A 20,173-nucleotide genomic window follows, 5' to 3' on the forward strand; every position below is an offset into this window, starting at 1 on the left:
ATGTCACTGACATAAGTTGTTAGAATTTATTTGAATCAAACGTTTTTGTTATTATATTGAAACGAAACTCCGTGAATCATTTAATATTCTAAAACATAAGGATAGTTCACATCCTTATGCTTTCGATGTGTCGTTATTAACCGAAGTTTCTAAACATAAGGTATCGATGTGTACAATGCATTGGAACTTAATAACTGAAATACCAGTTTTGCAGTTTTTTCGTATTTTTTCATTAAAAATGATTACTAGGTTTGTCCTCCTAGTAGAATTCATTCCTTATGTGTGATTGGCTAGTCGATGTTATCACGTGATATTACCAAGTTAGATATATAGCTTAAATATTCCAACTGTTTAGGGTAAGCACAGTGGATACAACACTGGACTGCAATTTTGGCAACACCGGTTCGAATCCGGTATCCGGCTCGATTTTTTTTTACATTTTAGTATTTCCTTTACAATTATGATATCAAAGAGTAAAACATTTTATTAGATAATTGTCCTAAGATTCGTTACCGAAAAAAAACTTTTTTGGTGGCAATATGGTGTACAGTCCCTTTAAGAAGTAGATTAAACTGTATAACATCAATATTGATTTATTTGGAAATCATAACGAACATGCAATTGTATCAATATGATATATTTTGTATCTAAAACCATAAATTCATGGTAACCGTTGTTGAAGAATCGAAGGTTATAATGGCTTATATCTTAGGTATTATGTTATTCACATATCCCTTGTGGATAATAAAGTCAAACTGTTGAAGCTATTGTGTAAACCTGCTCAAATTATAAACTTTGGAATTTGAAGGATTGTGCTTTTTTGTCGTATCTTCAATGAAGAAGGAGAAGATGGTGAACATTTGTTTTGTTAAATGTCTAGTTTTGAACAGGTCTGGATTGTATACATGTAGTCTTTAAAATATATTGGATACAGAAAACATTTCTCAGTTAAATTTCATAGGTTATAGAATTCATAGAAAGTAATAACATATTGTAAACATGATTTAAAGTCAAGTTGCTTATTGTATTAAAAGATCTCCTTTTTTCTACAAGAGATCAAAACAGATAAACGCATCAGCGATAGTGATTAGTTAGGAAATACCTTTAAATGATAACACAATAAAATACGGTTTTAAGAAGAATATCGTGTTTAATGTGAAAAAAGGTGCAGGACACACGGTATTTCCACCTTATGAAATAATATACTTTCAGATCGCCAGCCATTTTTCGATCTTAATCAGAAAATGCTAATTTGCATAATGGATGCCAGCCGGAAATCACAAAGAGAAACGACCACAACCACAAAAAGAAAAACGCAAAAAGAAAGACAACGGATACACAGCTATGACCGTCGGTATAAAATATGATATATATTTTGCATTGTATTCCTGCAGATAAAATAAAGAAGTTAGAATTTGCGTTGTTATTTTCATTTTTTTTTATTACGTTTTATGACGAGATTCCAAGTTATCACATTCGAACGTGTCCGAAAGAGCAACCAGTTCATGTCCACTTCTAGCTGTTTTGCGGTCTGTCAGTATAGCAAAATGTTTCAATGTTGAACTTGACATAATTCTTAATCTTGTTGAATCCATTTTGATTTTACTGATTGGTATGCAAAATTAGGACAATGACATTCACGATATCACCCGAACGCTAGGATCCACCAGTCAATTATTATTTGTGCGTTTTCAGCAATTAACAGTTTGAAAATAATCAATGTTAAACTTCTCATTATGAGTGTTCTACTTTACCTTCAGTGGCAACATATGATCAACACCAAGAAGAAGTAGGCAAGAAAGCTTAACAAATATATATCTATGAATTACAATATTTTATTCGTTAGAGTTATTGGGTTCTAAACAAATGATTGAATAAAGCTTCTTGGGAAAAATGCTTTACACATAATGTTAAAGAAACAACTGCCATTTATTGCCAATCGCGAGCTTTATTCAGCAAACTATCGTTGTCGTACATTTAGAAACCGGAGGTCAGTAATGGAGGACACGAATATAATCCCATTATTGCGAGCTTGTATCCATGAAATGAACGTCATGACAATGGCGACGTTTCCGTTCGATGAATAACCCTGTTGATTATGCCTGTCTGTAATGTCTTATCGATTATTTTCGTGCCTGCACTTTGCCAAAATACAATAACCCGAAGACTGTGACATTTAATACCACTTTGTAATATATAAGAAGATATAGTGTCGAGATAATTCACTCTTATTTCCATTTGTTTCATTGCAACACGTTACAGATGTTTGGGATAAAAGAGTCCAAAGATAATTAAGAGTATGATGGACAGTAGAAGATTTGACTCTAAAACACAAGGTACACTATACACTATTAATCGCGAGTGCCATTTATGACTACGAATTTATTGAATTGAGCCATGCTGGCAACCCTCATGTCCGATGAGTCACGGGTAACATCGCGTCTCTTCATATTTCATTTCCTGCATGAATTGGTATATAAAAGTATCATTTAAAAGTAGCATTTTAAAAAAGAACAATTCAAGAATATTACAGAAGTTTTCAATAAAAACACGAAGACTATATTTGTGTCAATATGTCTTATGACAAAAATGCTATTGTATTTACAAAACATTTATATTAACATAAATGATCTAGTTTCTTGTTTTTGAATGGTTTGTAAAAAGCATAAGTTGCATCATGGAATCAGAAAGCACTCTGTAGACGAGGATTTGGTGTATTCACGATACATTTATGTGTTGCTTTGTTATTTACACATTCTGTATAAAACTGTTGTGTTTATGAGAAAATAGACGTATAGTTAGTTATTTTGGTAATTCTGAAACGTAAAGAAAAATCACATATTTCTTTGCTCAACACATAAACTATAAACTTTCATAAACACAACTAGTGACCAGAGCTATTAAATGATGATGGTGAAAAGCTGGGAAAAGTCGAGTTCCTGATTTGCCAATATCAGTTCTCAAAACCTATTTGGGTGAAAAAAGAACACTGCACATTCCCGCAATAAATAATAACCTTCTGCATTAAAATATGCATGCATGAATTGTTAAAAATGTTAAAAAATATTTTAAATACATTAGTTTTTGACTGTGTATGTATACTTTTAACTCTTTTAATTCCTTTTACACGAATTATTTTTATATTTTAACCTAAATTGAGAAGTAAAACGCGTAAATAATACATTTGACATGTGACGCTTCAACGTCATACGTGCTCGTAAAAATGCTGCAACTAAAAATACGCGTATTAACTTTAATATGTTCTTTTGAAAAGGCATAGGGAATATTTTACACACTCACTCGGAATATTTGTGTAACCAAAACATTAGTCCATACCTTAACACTTAATTACTTAAAGAGATTTTTTTTATAACAGAAAGTGTTCATTTAAGTCGTAAATAATGATATCTGTGAGAAAGCAACACAGCTAGTACGCATTTATGATAGGAAGATGTTGCAATCTGTAGGGTGTTGCATACAAACGGGTTAGTTTTAAAACATTAAAATGACAGAAAAAATTAAATATTAATATGAAGAAAAATTGCAATGCAATAAGTATGAGCGTTAACTCTATTTTCCTTTTCTTATTGTAAGCAGATGGTGTCCACGTAGGTTTTCTTATTGTTTGAACAAAATAGTACACCTTTATGTTTTGGTATACAGCTGGAATCCTCACTTTGTACCCAAATTACAGCACACGTTAGTAACAATCGCATTAGTTTCTGTGTTAACCTTAAAGTAAAGTTCCCAATAGTTAATTTTTCAAAATGCAACTTACTTTCCTATTAACAAAAGTAAAACAAAAATAACTGATTTTTAAAGTGAACAGTTTGAAGCAATGCGACGAAATATTCATTCAAAAATATAACTTTAAGTCAAATTTGAGAAAAAAACAACATTAGTTTACATTTTATCCAGTCCCTAACGCCTAATTTACATTCACATGCCACCAAGTATGCAAATAGTAGAATATTCGTTATTTTTAGAGTTTAATCAAGATATTTTAACTACGAATAAAATGGATTTTAAAGGGAATATATGGCATGTTTCTAAAGGAAATTCAAAGCTTGTTTCTGTCACACATGTCATAAACTGTCTCTCAAGTTCAATGGCAGACGTTTATAAATTCTTTATTGATAGTTCACCAAAACGTGAATGGCTTTATCACAATGCTGAAATGAACTTTTGACGTTGTACAAATATAGACTTACGTTTTCCGAAACTTTATTGACGTAACGTGGAAATGCGACGTCAGTTTGGAATAGGTTTCAATATTGTACCATGGACGATCACGTGATCAAAATGGACCAGCAAAATAATTATTGTAAAAATAACTTAAATAATCTATAAAATATGTTTGATATAAAACTACCTTTATGAACAAACTATTGTTTGAGCTGATTAAAGAAAAAAGGATACATCTATGGCGTGTGGAGTGTTGCAAAATGATATAAAAAAATATTTGTTCAATAAATTATATTTATGTTCTAAAAAAAATATTTATGAGGTTGAAAAAAATATATATATGGACAATAAAAAAAATATATGGACAATAAAAATATATATATGGACAATAAAAATATATATTGACAATAAAAAATATATATGGACAAAAAATAGAAAAAAATAATTGTTCATAAAATATATTTATGTTCTAAAAATATATTTATGAGGTTAAAAAAAGTTATATATGGACAATAATTAGAATTACGGGATAGTAAATTTAGTTTGTAACGACCTATCTGATTGGTTCGTATATTCAATTATGGCAGCTCGCATCGGAACGCATGGGAACACCGCCGCCGAAGAAATGAGTGCTTCTGGTAAGTATAATATCAGTTGATTTACATTGGTTAGATCTACAGATATATTGAAATGTGATTGATTTACTGAAATCCAATGAAATCCGTTTGGGTTTCTGTATCGAAACGATAATTTTGCAAGGTTAGCTAATGCACGATTCGTACCCAAACTGTTTAACCTGTAAATTCCTATGATGGATAGCAGAAATTACTAGTTGTGCTAAGGGTTTCATAAGGCTGTAACGGTCATGTGACGACGGTGCTTTACATAAGACAATTAAAATTGAAGTTATAATGCTGCCTCACTGTGATTGAAAAGTACTCAGATAAGCAATTAAGGACCATCATTGCCCTTTGGTTTCATTGTTTGTTTGTTTTTAATTCTTGCAGAAAAACCAGATGGACTAGAAAGTCTGTTACAGTTTGTAACTGGTCTAGATGTGGCATCAATTCTTGGTTTTGACCCGTCTCCGGAACTGAAATTCAGCCATCCTGATGTCGACAATCCACTTGATGGGACACCTTATGCCAACACATGCAGCAATTCATTAACAATTCCAGTCCTTCAAAGTTATGAGATCTTTGTGGATAGGGTGAATATGGACCTAACATTTGGTACTCTCTTTACAAATGAATAAAGCAGAATTGTCGTACATGTAATTGGCATTACATTTATTGTCCTATGAGTATTCATAATGAACACTTAAGAAGCAAAATCATTAACAACAACAAATTAGTCGATTGTAAATATGTTGTATCATAATTGCTTGAACATTTTAACCTTGCCGAAGGTTGATTTTCAGCAAAATTGCTACAGGTACTGTATTACACTGAGTTAGCATATTAGGAGGTAGTATAGAGTGCAATAAAAATAACACTACCTTCCTTATTTTATTAGTTTCTAATATGGTTTCGGAAATATAATCATTGTTTTTAATTAATTGAAAATATTTAAAATGCTACTGTTATACGGACCCTGTTGTACTTCTCATCTTCCTCTAAAATACGGTACAGTTTATTAATTCAGTCCATTGTATTCATGCTTATTTTCGAGTATACGATGATTTGAGCTTTGTTTTTTGATATCATAATTGCATGTAATATCTTCTTTCAATTTCTTTTCTCATTCATGCTGGTATTTATGAAACATCTTATGCCATTTTTATATCAAGAGGTAATTAACAGAGATATTCATATTCTTATTGATACGATGTACAAAAATGGTATGTATATATTCGTTTGTTACTATGCACATATATGTTCACATTTTTGATATGATATCTATATATGATACGTGTTGTGGACGATGTATAATGTACAGGTCGGTAAAATCTGTATGTCTGTTTACAACAATTAAAATTGAAAGTCGTTCATACGATTTAAGACATTAACTATAAATAATATAACGCTTTTGTGGCAGAGTATTGTTGGGTTTTGGACGAAAGTCGCAAGAACACCTCACATCCGAAAATATCTTCCAGTGGCATCAACAGAGATTTCGAAAATAATTAGAATGGCCTGATCGCACTTGTTCAGCATTTACATTTGACAGTTGGCGTGTGAAGTCACACGTACTTGGTCCATTTGGAATAGGCTTCTGTTTTGTCTGGCTTGTTGTTATTTAATGACTAAATTTGATTACTTATCTGTCTATTCTGAGACATCATCTTGCGTTTTGATTGATTTAATTTTTTTGGTGGGATCAACCTGTTATACTAGTACAGTGTTATATGCCTAGAGTAAGAAATTATCAAGCAGTAAATGTATTGTTTACCCGTCTACTTTGCAACATAGTTTTGCGTTTGAGCAATACATGCGTGTGCAGGATTATTTGTTAAGACTTGTCACGCAGAGCGATTAAGTACTTCGAAGTCGCTCAGTGATTGTTATTCTTTGAAATAGATGTATAAAGGGTTGCGTTCTAAGCAGAAATGTATTCTTTGATATTCTAGCATCGTTCATGTATTCGTTTTCGCCCTTTTGGTGTTAAGAAGCATACTGCTAAAAACGTGTTTCAAATCGCGACCCGAAAATGGACGATGTTGCACTGGATTGTTTGTAACACTGTGCGGGTAAAAGTGGTAGATTTTGTTTTCATAGGACGCCTCGTGTTTGAAGCGGGAGAATAAGGAGGTTCAATATTTTTGCAGTCGTAATGCACATATCTCTGATATATACGTATCACACTTATTATATCTTCATTGACGTACGATGTGTTGTAATACATTGTACTGTTTTGTTTTGTCTTGTGTTTTGCATTTTTTCTATGTTAAGTTTCGTGTGTCATTATGCACATATTATGTATTTTACTGTTGTTGGCGATGTACAATGTTCGAATCAGAAGTAAACCATATGTCTGTCTACCCGTCTGTCTGTCTGTCTGCAATAACTAAAGCGGACCGTCGGTAGTATAATATAGAGCAAAAATATTCAACAATATCACGCTTACGTAGCAGAGTATACTTCGTTTTGGGACAAACATCGCAAGAACTGCTAACATCTCAAAATGTTCTCAGTAGTGTCAATCGATTGTTCGAAGGAAATTAGGACGACCTAAGATCACTTGTTTACCAGTCACACTTGTCAGTTGGTGTATGAAATAACAAGATGTCTAGGGTGCGAATAGGTTAGGTGTCAGGTTTGTCTAGTTTGGCGTTATTTAACGCCTTAATTTGGTTTTCATCCGTCTACTTCGAGTCATTGTTCTGTGCTGGATTATCAAATTGCTTACCCGAGATAAATCGTTTAGACTTGTCACTCATTTCAAAGAGAAGAAGTATAACTAATTCGAACTGTGATGGTATTGTTTTGAAAATGATAAAGGGTTGCCTTACAGGCAAATATGTATTCTTTGATTATCTTTCACCCATTCATTCTATCGGGTGTCAATGTTCTGCAGACGTTATGAACATACTATACGAATGATAATATATCAACGAACAATGAAATTGATATTACACATTTAGTCATGGCAAAAAAAAAACCGGTGCAAAGGAATAAGTTGTGCATTGAGACTGGTCATGTTTTTTGCATTCTTTGACATTGATGTATGTTTTAAATTATTTATTTTTATGTTTTCAGCTTTATGAGGTCGTCTCAAAACCTCGTCCATTTTCAGGTCCGTTGGGATCATTAAATACGTTTTATTGGTTCTTGAATAGTTCTTGATTAGCGCACCATCCTCATGTCTTGGAAAGGTGTCTTGGAAATGTTAATGACACGTTTATATCGTTCAAAAATACTATTGATGTAAACTGTTTGCATGTTGCACATTTAGTTGTCAAATTCTATACATGTAGTGATTAAGGAGACAATAATTGTCTAAAAATACGGAAATATGCTTAAAATCTGCTACCGCCATTGATCCCTGAATGGTTATTAATCATCAAAACTGGCGAGAGTAAGTATAACAGTAGTTTATTTACGCCATTCTCCTAAATAATTAGGATGACCTGATCTCACGTGTTTACCCTTTGCATTTCTCAGTTGGCGTGGGAAGTTACACGTTGTATGGTCCGATCAGGATAGGCGACTGTTTTGTCTGTCTTGTTATTATAAAATGACTTAATTTGATTATTTATCTATGATTAGACATCATCTTGCGTTTGATCAATTGAATTATTTGATGGGTTCAACCTGTTATACTGGGCCAGTGTATCTTTGCCTAAGAGTAAGAATTTATCAAGCAGTAAATGTATTGTTATTCGTCTACTTTGAAACTTAGTTTTGCGTTTGATTAATAAATGCGTACGAATAATTAATCCGTTTAGACTTGTTTCTTATTGCAGAGGGTTTAAGTTCACTGTAGGAGAACAGTTTTTGATATTCTTTGAAATGAAAGTATAAACGGTTGCGTTTTAAGCCAAAATGTATTCTTTGATATTCTGACATCCTTTTCGTTTTCGAGGTTCAACATATTTGGAGTCGTAATGCAACTATCGTTGATATATACGTAATGAACAAATTAAATCTTCATTGACGATGCACCGTAATATATTGTACTGTTTTGTATTGTCTTGTGTTTTGCGTGTTTGTATCAATAATTTTATGTTGTGTCATACACATACACTTCGACATATTTCATATTATATATGTTACTCTTGTGGACGATGTACAATGCACAGATCAGAAATAAACCAAATGTCTATCTACCTGCCGTACAGATGGTCGATAGTATGAGTTAGATATAAACACTATTCAAGAACATAACGCTTACGCAGCAGAGTATACTTCGTTTTGGGATTTTCATCGCAAGAACTGCTGAAAAAGACGAAAACTTTCCCAGTGGTACCAATCGATTGCTCGATGAAAATAAGAATGACCTGAGCTCACTTATTAACTCTTCACACTTGTCAGCTCTTGTATGAAATAACTCGTTGTCTAGAGTTCGAATAGGATTGGAGTCAATTTTGTCTAGGTTGGTGTTATTTAACGCCTTCGTTTGGTTGTTTATCAGTCTACTTCGGTATTTTGTTCTTCGTCGGATTAATAAATTGCTAACGCGAGGTAAATCGTTAAGACGTGTCACTCACTAAAAGAAGTTAAAGAATCTGAGAGATAAACATTCATATTTATCTTCCTTTTCTACATGTTCTTATGATTGTATGTACTGTTTTGCATATATAATCCTAAACATATTGCGATATTTCGATGGTGAATGCTCACTTAAAAACTTTATTACGCATCGTATTAATTTAGAGAAAAATACGACGAAACAACTACGAAGGTTTTTGCATTTTGGAGTAGCTAGATGTCTAGAGACAAGAGCTTTGGTTTGATGTGCTATTTTTTATGGCAACATTGACTGTAAATAAACATTTCCCAAGACACCGAGACTGTAATTTTCTTTGTGTTGGTGTAGCTTGTTCTTCTAAAGGATCTCCGTTCCATTCATTGCGGACGTAGATGGTCGTCTCTTACCTCATCCAGAGAGTAGCTTTATATTATCTGGTCCATTGGGATCATTCAATACGTCTTTTTGGTTCTTGAATATCTCTTGATAAGCGCACAATCCTCTTCAGAGCTATCTACGAAAGGGAAATTACACATTTGTATCGTTCTTAACAAATGCTATTGCTATTAACTGTTTTGCATGTTTCGACAATTATCTGTCAAATTCGGTACATGTAGTGATTAAGGAGATAGGAATCATCTGAACAAATACAGAGACATCAATTTGGCGATCCGCTACCGCCATTGACACTGAGTGGTGATAAACCAACAAAACCGGCGACATATTGTCATTATTTGCCTAAAATAATCGATCATTTACGTCCTTCCCCTATACAAATTGGAAAATAATACCATCAGTTATATTTAACCACCTGGGAATAGTTTTCTCATATTCCATATGAGTTTATATTTTACTAAATCTCTTTCTATTTTTAAATACAAACATACTAACCTGGTTTAAAAAAACAACATTTGTTAATTTTATGGACTCATTTTAATCAGCTGACTTAATTAGATATGTATGATAGGAATTAAAATATTTACAAAACTGTACAAAACAAAGCATTCTTATTGGTGTTTAACAAAAGCCAAAAACAATATGTCACAATGTCACAGACAGTAACAGAAATATAAGATATATTATAAGACCATGACATTATTCCAGATGTGTTTGCCGAAGCAGATGTGAAGAAAGGAAATGGCCTTTATTCTTAGGCAAAAGCAAATCCGACAGAAGCCTCACAGCTGTACCAAATCTATCTATATGTAGATTTATAGAAGACGATTTCAATATCAGTAGAAAATTTGTCGCGACTTCGATATGTGTATTCTATAAAGCTTCACCTTTATGTTAGGTACGAAAATGAAAAATAAAATATTTCACCGGGTATTTTGTCTTATAACTTTGAAGCACTTCAAATAACTCTATGAATATGTCAATGTTATTCGAATATCACCAAGTTTTCATTATTTTAACACTCACAATTAATATCCATAACCATATTCTATCGTCAGATGCTGCGGCATGTGAATTTTTATTTGTTAAAAATGTCTCGCAGAAAAGGCACAACGGATAGTGCGAAAATCGGCTAAAAATAGCCAAGAAAGTGCTATCGATACATGTTGTTCAAAATGTACCGTTACTTGTTTGATAGTTTGAATTAGAACCTCTGAATGGATATATTTAATGACAATAAACAATTTACAACGTCCCATTATGAGTGTCTTCTAAAACTTCAGTGACCAAAAACGATCAACATTAAGAAGAATTAGGAAAGAACTCTTAAATAAAATATGTCTTTGAATTACGTTCCTTTATTCGTTATAATTGCTCCATAGAGGAATTTTGTTCTGTACAATTGATTGAAAAAAGCTTTTTGGGAAAAAATGTTTTACAAAGACTGTGCAGGAAACAACTGTCATTAAGTGCGAATCATTTAGCAAATTATTGTTGTCGTGCATTTGCAAACCGGCGGTCAGTAATGGATGGCACGAACACGGCAACGATATTGGGAATACAATCACATAATCACGAGGTTGTATTTATAAAATGAACATCATGACAATGGCGATATTTCCGTTTTATGAATTACCCTGACGATAATTCCTGTATGTTGTGTCTAATCGTTATTTATGGAAACAATCGTCAACGGTGTCTGTCATGCCTGCACTTTGCCAAAACAACATTAGCTAATGACTTTGACATTGGATACCACTTTGATATATATATATATATATATATATACAAGAGATGTCAAAGTGTCGAGAGTAAACAATATAATTTTCATTGATTTGATTGCAATACGTTACAGTTTATTTGGATAAAAATGTCCAACGATAATTTAAAATATGAAGAACAGTAGAAGATTTTAATCATTCATCTAATTCATCCATGCGAAAGGAACCGATTTCCATAACCCATGCTTTGAATTTATGAAATGTTTTTTTCGCAACATTTTAAACGTAAGGTGAAGGTACCGTAAGTAAAGTATGATCTTTTGTTTATTGATATATAAATACAATGCAATTAACATTCAATGTACTGCCACAGATGGTCCAACATACGTACCCCTTGCTTTCAATGCTTATTGGTGCCATTAAGGACCGTGAATTCGTTTAATAGCACTCCGGACAAATATTTTCGGTGAATTGAGGCGTGCCGAAAAAAATCCTTGTTTCTCCCCTCATGCCCGATGAGACACGCATGCCATCTTTTTTAAGGATGTATCTTTGAAAATGGAATGGGAATAATTTACACACTCCTAGAGATTATAGTGTAACCACGTCATGAATCCATACCTCAACACTAAATTACCAAAAGGATTTTTTCTTGCAATAGGATGTGTTCTATCAAGTCGGTAATAATTATTCTGAGAAAAAGCAGCAGAGCTATAACGCATTAATGTAATCTATAGCAAGACGTTACTACATGTTTGGTGTTTCATACCAAGGAATAAGCATTAAAGCATCAAAATGACAGATCATCCTCAAGTAATAATATGACGAAATCCATCAATGCACAAATTCTTAGCGTAAACTCTAGTTCCTTTTCCTGATTGTAAGTAGATAGAGACCATGCAAGGTTTCTATCGGTTTAAACAAAAGATAGTCCACCTTTTGGTTTTGGTATACTGGTAGAGTCCAAATTGTTTCACCCAAATCACAGCAAGCACTAGTAGTAGCATTCACATTATGATCGTGTTAGTCTTTAAATATAGATTACAATGTTTAAATTTTCAAAGTGCACATGATGATGTAATGACCAAGCAGCAATTGTAAAAAAGCTATACTTTGTATGTTGTATAGATATGCTTCCTCTCTCTCTAAAACCCTGTGTTTCGAATATAGAGTTTTTCTCAGGCCGAATTTTCTCCTTATTGATTATTAAAGCAACACGTAACTGGTTGTTCTTCTTTTGTTAAGGGCACTCCTACAAGCATTTCAAAAAGCTTAAATTGGAGAAAAAAACATTAACAACTAATTTAAATAAACACCGTAGTGCCATATCAAAACTGTATAATTATATTTGGCTCATAGCAGCTATTCTGCGCTTATGTAGCTTCCCTTTTTACTTAAGAAAAAAGTAACTTAATTTGAAAGGATGCTGTAGCTTGAGGCAAACCGACAAGGTTTACATAAACAAAAAATCAAATTTCAGATAAAGTATTATTTTACATTTTACCCTAGTTTTAAACGCGTAATCGACAAGAAACTAATAATGTAAATAGTAGAATATTCATTTTATTTAAAGTTTGAATCAATTCTAAAAATATTTCAAATAGGAATTTAGTGGCTTTTAGGTAAAGAAAAATATTTTAATAGGGCATGTAAAGCTTGTTTCAGCTAAGTTCTTCTTCATTTATTACGATTGTTTCATGAAGTCATCACGCTTGTCTGTTCAGGAAACAATTTCGACAGAAATCGACAGTAGCTGGCAACATCTACATATCAATTATTGTTGTCATATATCAAGAAAATAGCGGCCAGGATATGAATGTTACTCCACCAAACGCTTAATCAGTCGCTTGTTCGGGGCATTAACTCAACATTTGCATTTAGCCGACCAACATTACCAGAATAATCGTGATATATTAGCAGATTTTTTTCGAAAGCAGTACGGCAAAATTTATGTTGATAACTTATACCGTACTTGCATTATTATAAAATGCGTTTAAATGACTACAGCCAAATGACCTAGCTATTTCGAAACGAATAAAGTCATTCATTAATAAAATATGATTGAAAATGGTATTTTATGTATGAAAGTTGTGGCTAAGTAGCAAGTCAACAACACTCTAGCTCAAGGTCAATGGACTTTATCCAGAATTCATGTCACTGACATACGTTCTTTGAACTAATTTGCGTCAAACTTTTCCTTCATTATAATATGTGACGTCGTCAGCGAAAATGAGTCCTGTTGAGGTAATCACGTTACCGAGATAAAGCGAGAGTAAAAAACAACACGTTTTCTGAGCAATTATCGTTTTGTCAATCAACTATTTTGACATTATTTTTTCAAAGTTTTTACAAAATCGAAGTGTATACACTCTATAAAGGAACATCACTCTGCTTCCAGTTGAATATTGTCGATAATATTCATGCTGCCTGACCTTAAATCATGACTAATCGCCCTTGATCTGAAGGTGTCGCTCTCCGCAATTTTGATGAAAACATGTCGAAATCCGTACCAAAGATATGACGGTTTTGCCGGTTTATTCACTCGGCATTAGCATGTTTTTCGGATTAATTACACGGAAAAGATTATTTGGAAGGTAATGTATGCAATTATCAATGTTGTCATCCTTTATTTAAATTGGCATTTGATGTTTATTTTAAATAACCTTTTGACAGTTTGACCCGGAAGTATTTTTTTCGTAACAACAGACAGTTTACAGATATTATGGCGGAAAATTTGAAAAACACTTGAAACTTTTATGAAAATGTCCCAGTTTAGTCAAGCAAGTACCATCCCCTATGAATTAAGCCAAGACCATTTATTTCGCGAAGAGTTATTAGAAGTTGATAGACTTTATTTTCAGTTTTGTGTCCAGAGGGTGGTGCAAGTGAGACAGAATTTAGTCAGTCTGATTCAGAAAATGATTCTAGCCATGAAAGTAATTCTGTAAATGATGAATCAGATGATGATGAATGTAATACAGAGACTGTTCATTGTGAAAGTTTTGACCATGATTTAGAACCCACTGAAGAGGATTTAAGACAGAGAAAGAAAACAGATGATTTCTTTACTCAGACCTGCAAGTGTAAAAAAACTCTATGGCAAACCATGCAGTCAAGTTGTGGATGGTAATGATATTTCTGACTTACGTATGTATTCAGCTGGTTTGCAAACAGATGAACTTGATCTTGTTATTAAATCAGCCATGTTGTGCCACAGAAAAAATGGCCAACAAACTGACAGTAGTAAACATAAACGGCAGGCGAGAGTTAGGCCCAGTCATAAGTTTTATGTAAAGGGAGTTGAAGTTTGCCGTGAAGTATTCTGTTTTGCATACAACATCGGAAAGGAGAAACTAAAACGAATTGGTCGGTCTCTTGACAGTGATGGATTGATTGCTAGGTAATACCAAAAGACTACCTCATAATGCTATCACATTTGAGGAGAGAGAAAATATAAGAAAGTTCCTCATCTGCTATGCATCTGACAATGCAATGCCCCTTCCCGGAAGACTTCCAAACCACCGCAATAGTAAAGTGATGTTGTTGCCATCTGATAAGTCACAAGCAGACATTCATGTGGAATATGAAAAAATAGACGGTGCAAGAAGTATTAGTCTTAGTACTTTTACCAGAGTATGGCGGGAGTTGTGCCCACATATTGTCTTAGCGAAACCAAAAACAGACTTGTGTTTTAGATGCCCAACATTTTCTTGTAAAATTTCACAAAGTGGTGCCCTTTCTGAAGATGATGAAATGACACTTCATGATGAATATGAAAGTCATGTTGAAAGTGCTAGACATCAGAGGGAGCAATATAGAATGCAGTGTGATGACTCTAAAGTTACATGTAGTGAAAACATTACAGTTGAAGGTGTGCTTTGGTTAATAAATTTCTATGCGCTATAGTATTAGCTGTCTAATGGCATGCCTCAAGATTTTCTAGTCTTAAAATTAAAATAGAATATGTTAAATTCTTTATTTTATTTTAATTGACATGCTGGCCATTGAGTTATCATTTTTTAAAATGTCCATCTGCATCAATAATAGTGACTTTTACATTTTACCGAAGTTTTTTTTATGCCTGTTATGCTCGTATACTGGACATGTAAACTTTGAGCGTATAAATATTTAAAACATGGATAAAATTTTGAAACAGAATGAAAAGATACCCATCAGATCATTTTATATTACTTATATATTTCCTTCTAGGCCATCAATATAAATTGTGAAAAATATATATTTTAGGTGCAGTATCATGTTCCTTAGATGCAACCGTCCACTACAGCTGGGACTTTGCACAGCAGGTTCATATTCCACACCATAGCCAACAGGTTAGTTTTTTTTTTCTATCAAGTACTGTACAAGGAAATTTTTTTTTCACTGAACTTACCAATTTATTGCAAAAGATAATCTTTTTTATTGGATTTATTGTGCAGTAATTTGCATGATGTATCATACTTTTGAGTGCCTTAGGTTTACTGCAGTAAATGTATATTTCAACTGAAATGGTTTCATATTGTATTTATTGAATGTAAATACTGTTGTCAAATTTATGTTGTCAAGCTTTTATCTATTACAGGTTGGACCCCTGTATTTCAAAACTGCCAGGAGATGTGAGGTATTTGGAGTTTGCTGTGAAGGATCTGGTAATTCCCTTTTTTACAGTTTAAAATTGCAAAATGTTCTCTGTCATTATAAGATGTCCTGATGTCAAATGTTAATAATTGAGAATTGAACGAGCACTTCTTAGCAATAAATGTTTTACTTCATTCAAACAAACTGATTAAGAATGTAACATTTCCATTGGTCAAAAGCCATCATGTACATATCAAGATCTGGAATTGGATGTGTTTATGAACATTTATTTGGCATATATATGTTGGTTATGAGAAATGTTTTTTGTATTAATGTTGAATGCTGGTGCTGTTAAATTTTGCTTCTGTTGCTGATGGTGGTGATGATTAAGAACAGTGATAAGACTGATAAATATTTTTCAGAGAAACAGGTGTTTTACCTTGGTGATGAGGGTGTTGCCCCAGGCAAAGGAGCAAACACAGTTGTCAGCTACCTCCACCATTACCTTGAAAACTACGGCCTGGGTGAGGAACATGCCCAGTTCCATTTTGACAATTGCCAAGGACAGAACAAAAATAATGCAGTTCTTGGTTATGCTGTGTGGAGAACATTGACGGGTGAGAGTTGTTGTGTTTCAGTGGAAAAAATAAAATATGTTTCATGATGTAAACTAAATTATGTTATTGCTTTTTAACTATCTCAAAAGGTTTCAAGTAACACTATAGATGAGTGAAACAGATGTATAGCTTTAGAAGCTTTCAATTTGTTGTACTTAAAAAATAAACAACAGATATAATTCAGTGTTTAATTTGAAATAAAGAGACCTTATAACAATTAACACTTCTATTACAGGAGGGCATAAGACAATCCAATATTCATTGATGCTAGCCGGTCACACCAAATTCTCATGTGATTGGCATTTTGGAGTGTGGAAAAACAGATGGAGACACATGGATGCAGAGACAGTTGAGGTATTCAGGGAGTTAGATGTTTACCACACCAATATTTTAAAATAATAATAGACATAAATTACTTACACTTGTTTCAAGATTTATTGATTTCCTTCTTTTTAATACAGTTATAAACTAATAAGAAGTGGCATGAAAAAAATGGGATTTTTTATAGTTAAGATTGAAAATAATAATATATGACTTGGGTTATATTAAATTGATAATTATATGAAATAAGTTCATGTATTATCATGTATATTTAGATATAATAGGTAATTGATAAATTCACTGATGCTATATACTTCATGTAGGCATTTCATTGTGCAAGAGTACTGCTCAGTATGATCACCATAGAGCAATAACACAATAACTGCATATAGAAATAGTAGCAGATATTGAGTTCTTGCACTAAGGTGACACTATAATATGTCATATTGGATCAATTATGCCTGATATTCATTCATCATGTAATGCTTTTCTTCAAAACAGGAGGTGGCTTCCACAGTAGCAATGTCATCCCGTAATGGCCACAACATCCCCCATATTGTTGATGGCAACAGCAAACCAGTATTGTTCTATGACTGGAGCACCTTCTTCAAAGGCATGTTCAAACCATTGAAGAACATTTCGAAATACCATTGATTTGAGGTGTCTTCTAACGAGCCTGGGGTTGTAAGAGTAAGGAAGTTTGTTGATGCCCCTGAGGAGAAAATTAACATACTGAAAACCTGCCAAGTGGATATTTGTGTTATGCCAGAGCAGATCTTTGGTGAGGGAATAAATGCTGAAAGGCAATGGTACTTGCATGATGTAATAAGAGACTTTTGCAGATCGGATCATGCTAAAAACACAACATGCCCTTTGCCATTAGTTGCAAAAGAAGGCTATTCAAAGGCCAAAAAACAAAAGTTGAAATAGGTAACTTTATTGAGAACACTTTCTGTGTGTGTTTCAGCAAAAGGTATAGTTTGTGTCTTGCTATAAACAGATTGGCATGTATAAGTTGAAGTTTTATGTTTTCATTTTCATTCAAAGAATGTATTTCTTTGTGTAACATTGATAAAATATTTATGATTTTAGATAAAATATTTATGATTTTAGGAATGTATGGTTTCCATGGCAACCAAAAGTAACAAACTTGATTGATCATTGAATACCTATGCATAAACGTGTATTTCATTTAAAGGAATATCATTGAACAGTTTGCCATCTATAAGTAAAGTATGATGGCACTCATATTTTCCATACATGACTGCAGTATAATATTCAAGTGTACATTATAAATCTACATGTTATAACTTAATAGTTATACATACATATAGTTTCAATGTTCCTTGCTTTATGTTTGTTCTCAATTTTGTCAAATAAGGCATGTGTCAATGCTTTACTTGTAAATACATTTCAGTCTGTGTCATCTTACAACTCTAAACTAATGAAATGAGCAAAAATATGAACTATTCTAGGTATAAGTAAGTTTCTATGGCAACCAAATAAAACATGTCTTCTTATTGAAATAAAAAAAAAAATGATTTCACCAGACAAGTTACATCTTTTAAATAATTGCTTGTTTTAAAATAATATGTTTGTGTTTTGATCAATACAATGATAAGCTCACTACTTTTGATCAATTTACCTTGTTTAAGAAAAGTGGCAGATTTACTTACAGGGTCTATTGTTAATTGCTGTAAACATTCTATTTTACTACATAGCTGGCTGAAAATTTAATGCTGTACTGAAATATTTCCTGCAAAACATAACCTATCAAATTCAAATGTGATTTTATGTATTTAAGCAGTTTTTTGCGTTTATTTGGATAAATTTCTCGTGAAAAAATTGTAGTCATGGCAACCGTTTTTATGAAATGCACATGTAGTGTTACATTCTCCATAAATGATGTTATTGATGTTATGATAATGTTTCCACAAAAATAAAAAGTGTTGCATTCTATTTCAATGGAATACAGACTCTTAAAATCAAGGTAGTTGTATTTACTTATGTTTCCATTTCCTTCATTGTTTTCGCCATTTTATAACAAATAGTGGTATCGCGAAATTTGTCCTCAATCAGTCAATTTTAAAGATATCAGCTTAAAACTTCAGGACTTTATTTCTGAATCATTGCACATTCAGAAAATGTAAAAACCTGAAAATGTCATTTTTCCTCATTTGGACTAATTTTCGCAGACTTGGTCACATATGGCGAACCTCCGTGAATCATTAAGTATCCTGAAACATAAAGATATAAAAGATATTTTAATATTAATATAAAATGTATGTATCGGTGTCAGATACCACGCTAACCGTTGTTAAGGAGTCTCTTAACAATATATAAAGTATTATAAATGTCGGGAGTTAATTTAACAGAGCTAGTTCACATCCTTATACATAGGATGTATCGCAATATACTGAAGTTTCTTAACTATTTTTGTGTTTTTCTTTATATATGTGTACATTCGTTTGTTACTATGCACATACACGTCCACATATTCCATATTGTGTTTTGTACGTTTTGCTGAAGATGTATTATGTACAGGTCCTAAAAAATCTGCAAGATTGCCTGTCTGTCTGTTTACAGTGATTGAAACTAATGGTCGGTAGCATGATTTTAATCAAAAGGTTAGTTAAACAACAAAGCAGAGTATACTTTGTTTTTGGACAAACTTGCAAGATCTACTAAAATCCGAAAATGTTCTCAGAAGTATCAATCATTCGGTCGAATAAATTTAGAATGACCTGAGCTCACTTATTACCCATTCACTCTTGTCTTTTGGTGTATGAAATAACGCGAGTCCGATTGGGAGGTGTCAGTTAAATTTGAAAATTTGAAAATTTGGTTGTTTATCCGTCTACTCCGAGACATTGTTCTGCGTTGGAATAATAAATTGTTTACATAGATAAAACTTTTAGACTTGTCACTCATTTCTAAGCAAAGAAGTACACCTTAGTCGAATTGTAATGATATTCTTTAAAAAAGGTAGATGGTTGCCTTACAGCCAATATATTCGTTTTTATCTTTCATTCCTTTCTCTAGCGAGGCTCATATATTTTTGCAGGCGTAATGCAGATATCATATGAATGTAGATATATCACCGAACAGTATCCTTGAATATACACATTTAGTCATGTATGGCAGAAAAACGGCTGCGCAATTTTATCTTGTTTGTGTTCATTCCTTGATATTTTGGTGTGTATTCCACTATTTCATTTAATTTAGAGG

General features: G+C 32.8%; 1 pseudogene; it reads left to right on the forward strand.

Moving 5' to 3' along the window:
* Positions 1-4,765: 4,765 nt before the first annotated feature.
* LOC128219123 (uncharacterized) lies at positions 4,766-17,959 on the forward strand (annotated as a pseudogene).
* Positions 17,960-20,173: the final 2,214 nt, after the last annotated feature.

Source organism: Mya arenaria, chromosome 15, assembly GCF_026914265.1.
Source record: "Mya arenaria isolate MELC-2E11 chromosome 15, ASM2691426v1".
NCBI classification, from domain to species: Eukaryota; Metazoa; Mollusca; class Bivalvia; order Myida; family Myidae; genus Mya; species Mya arenaria.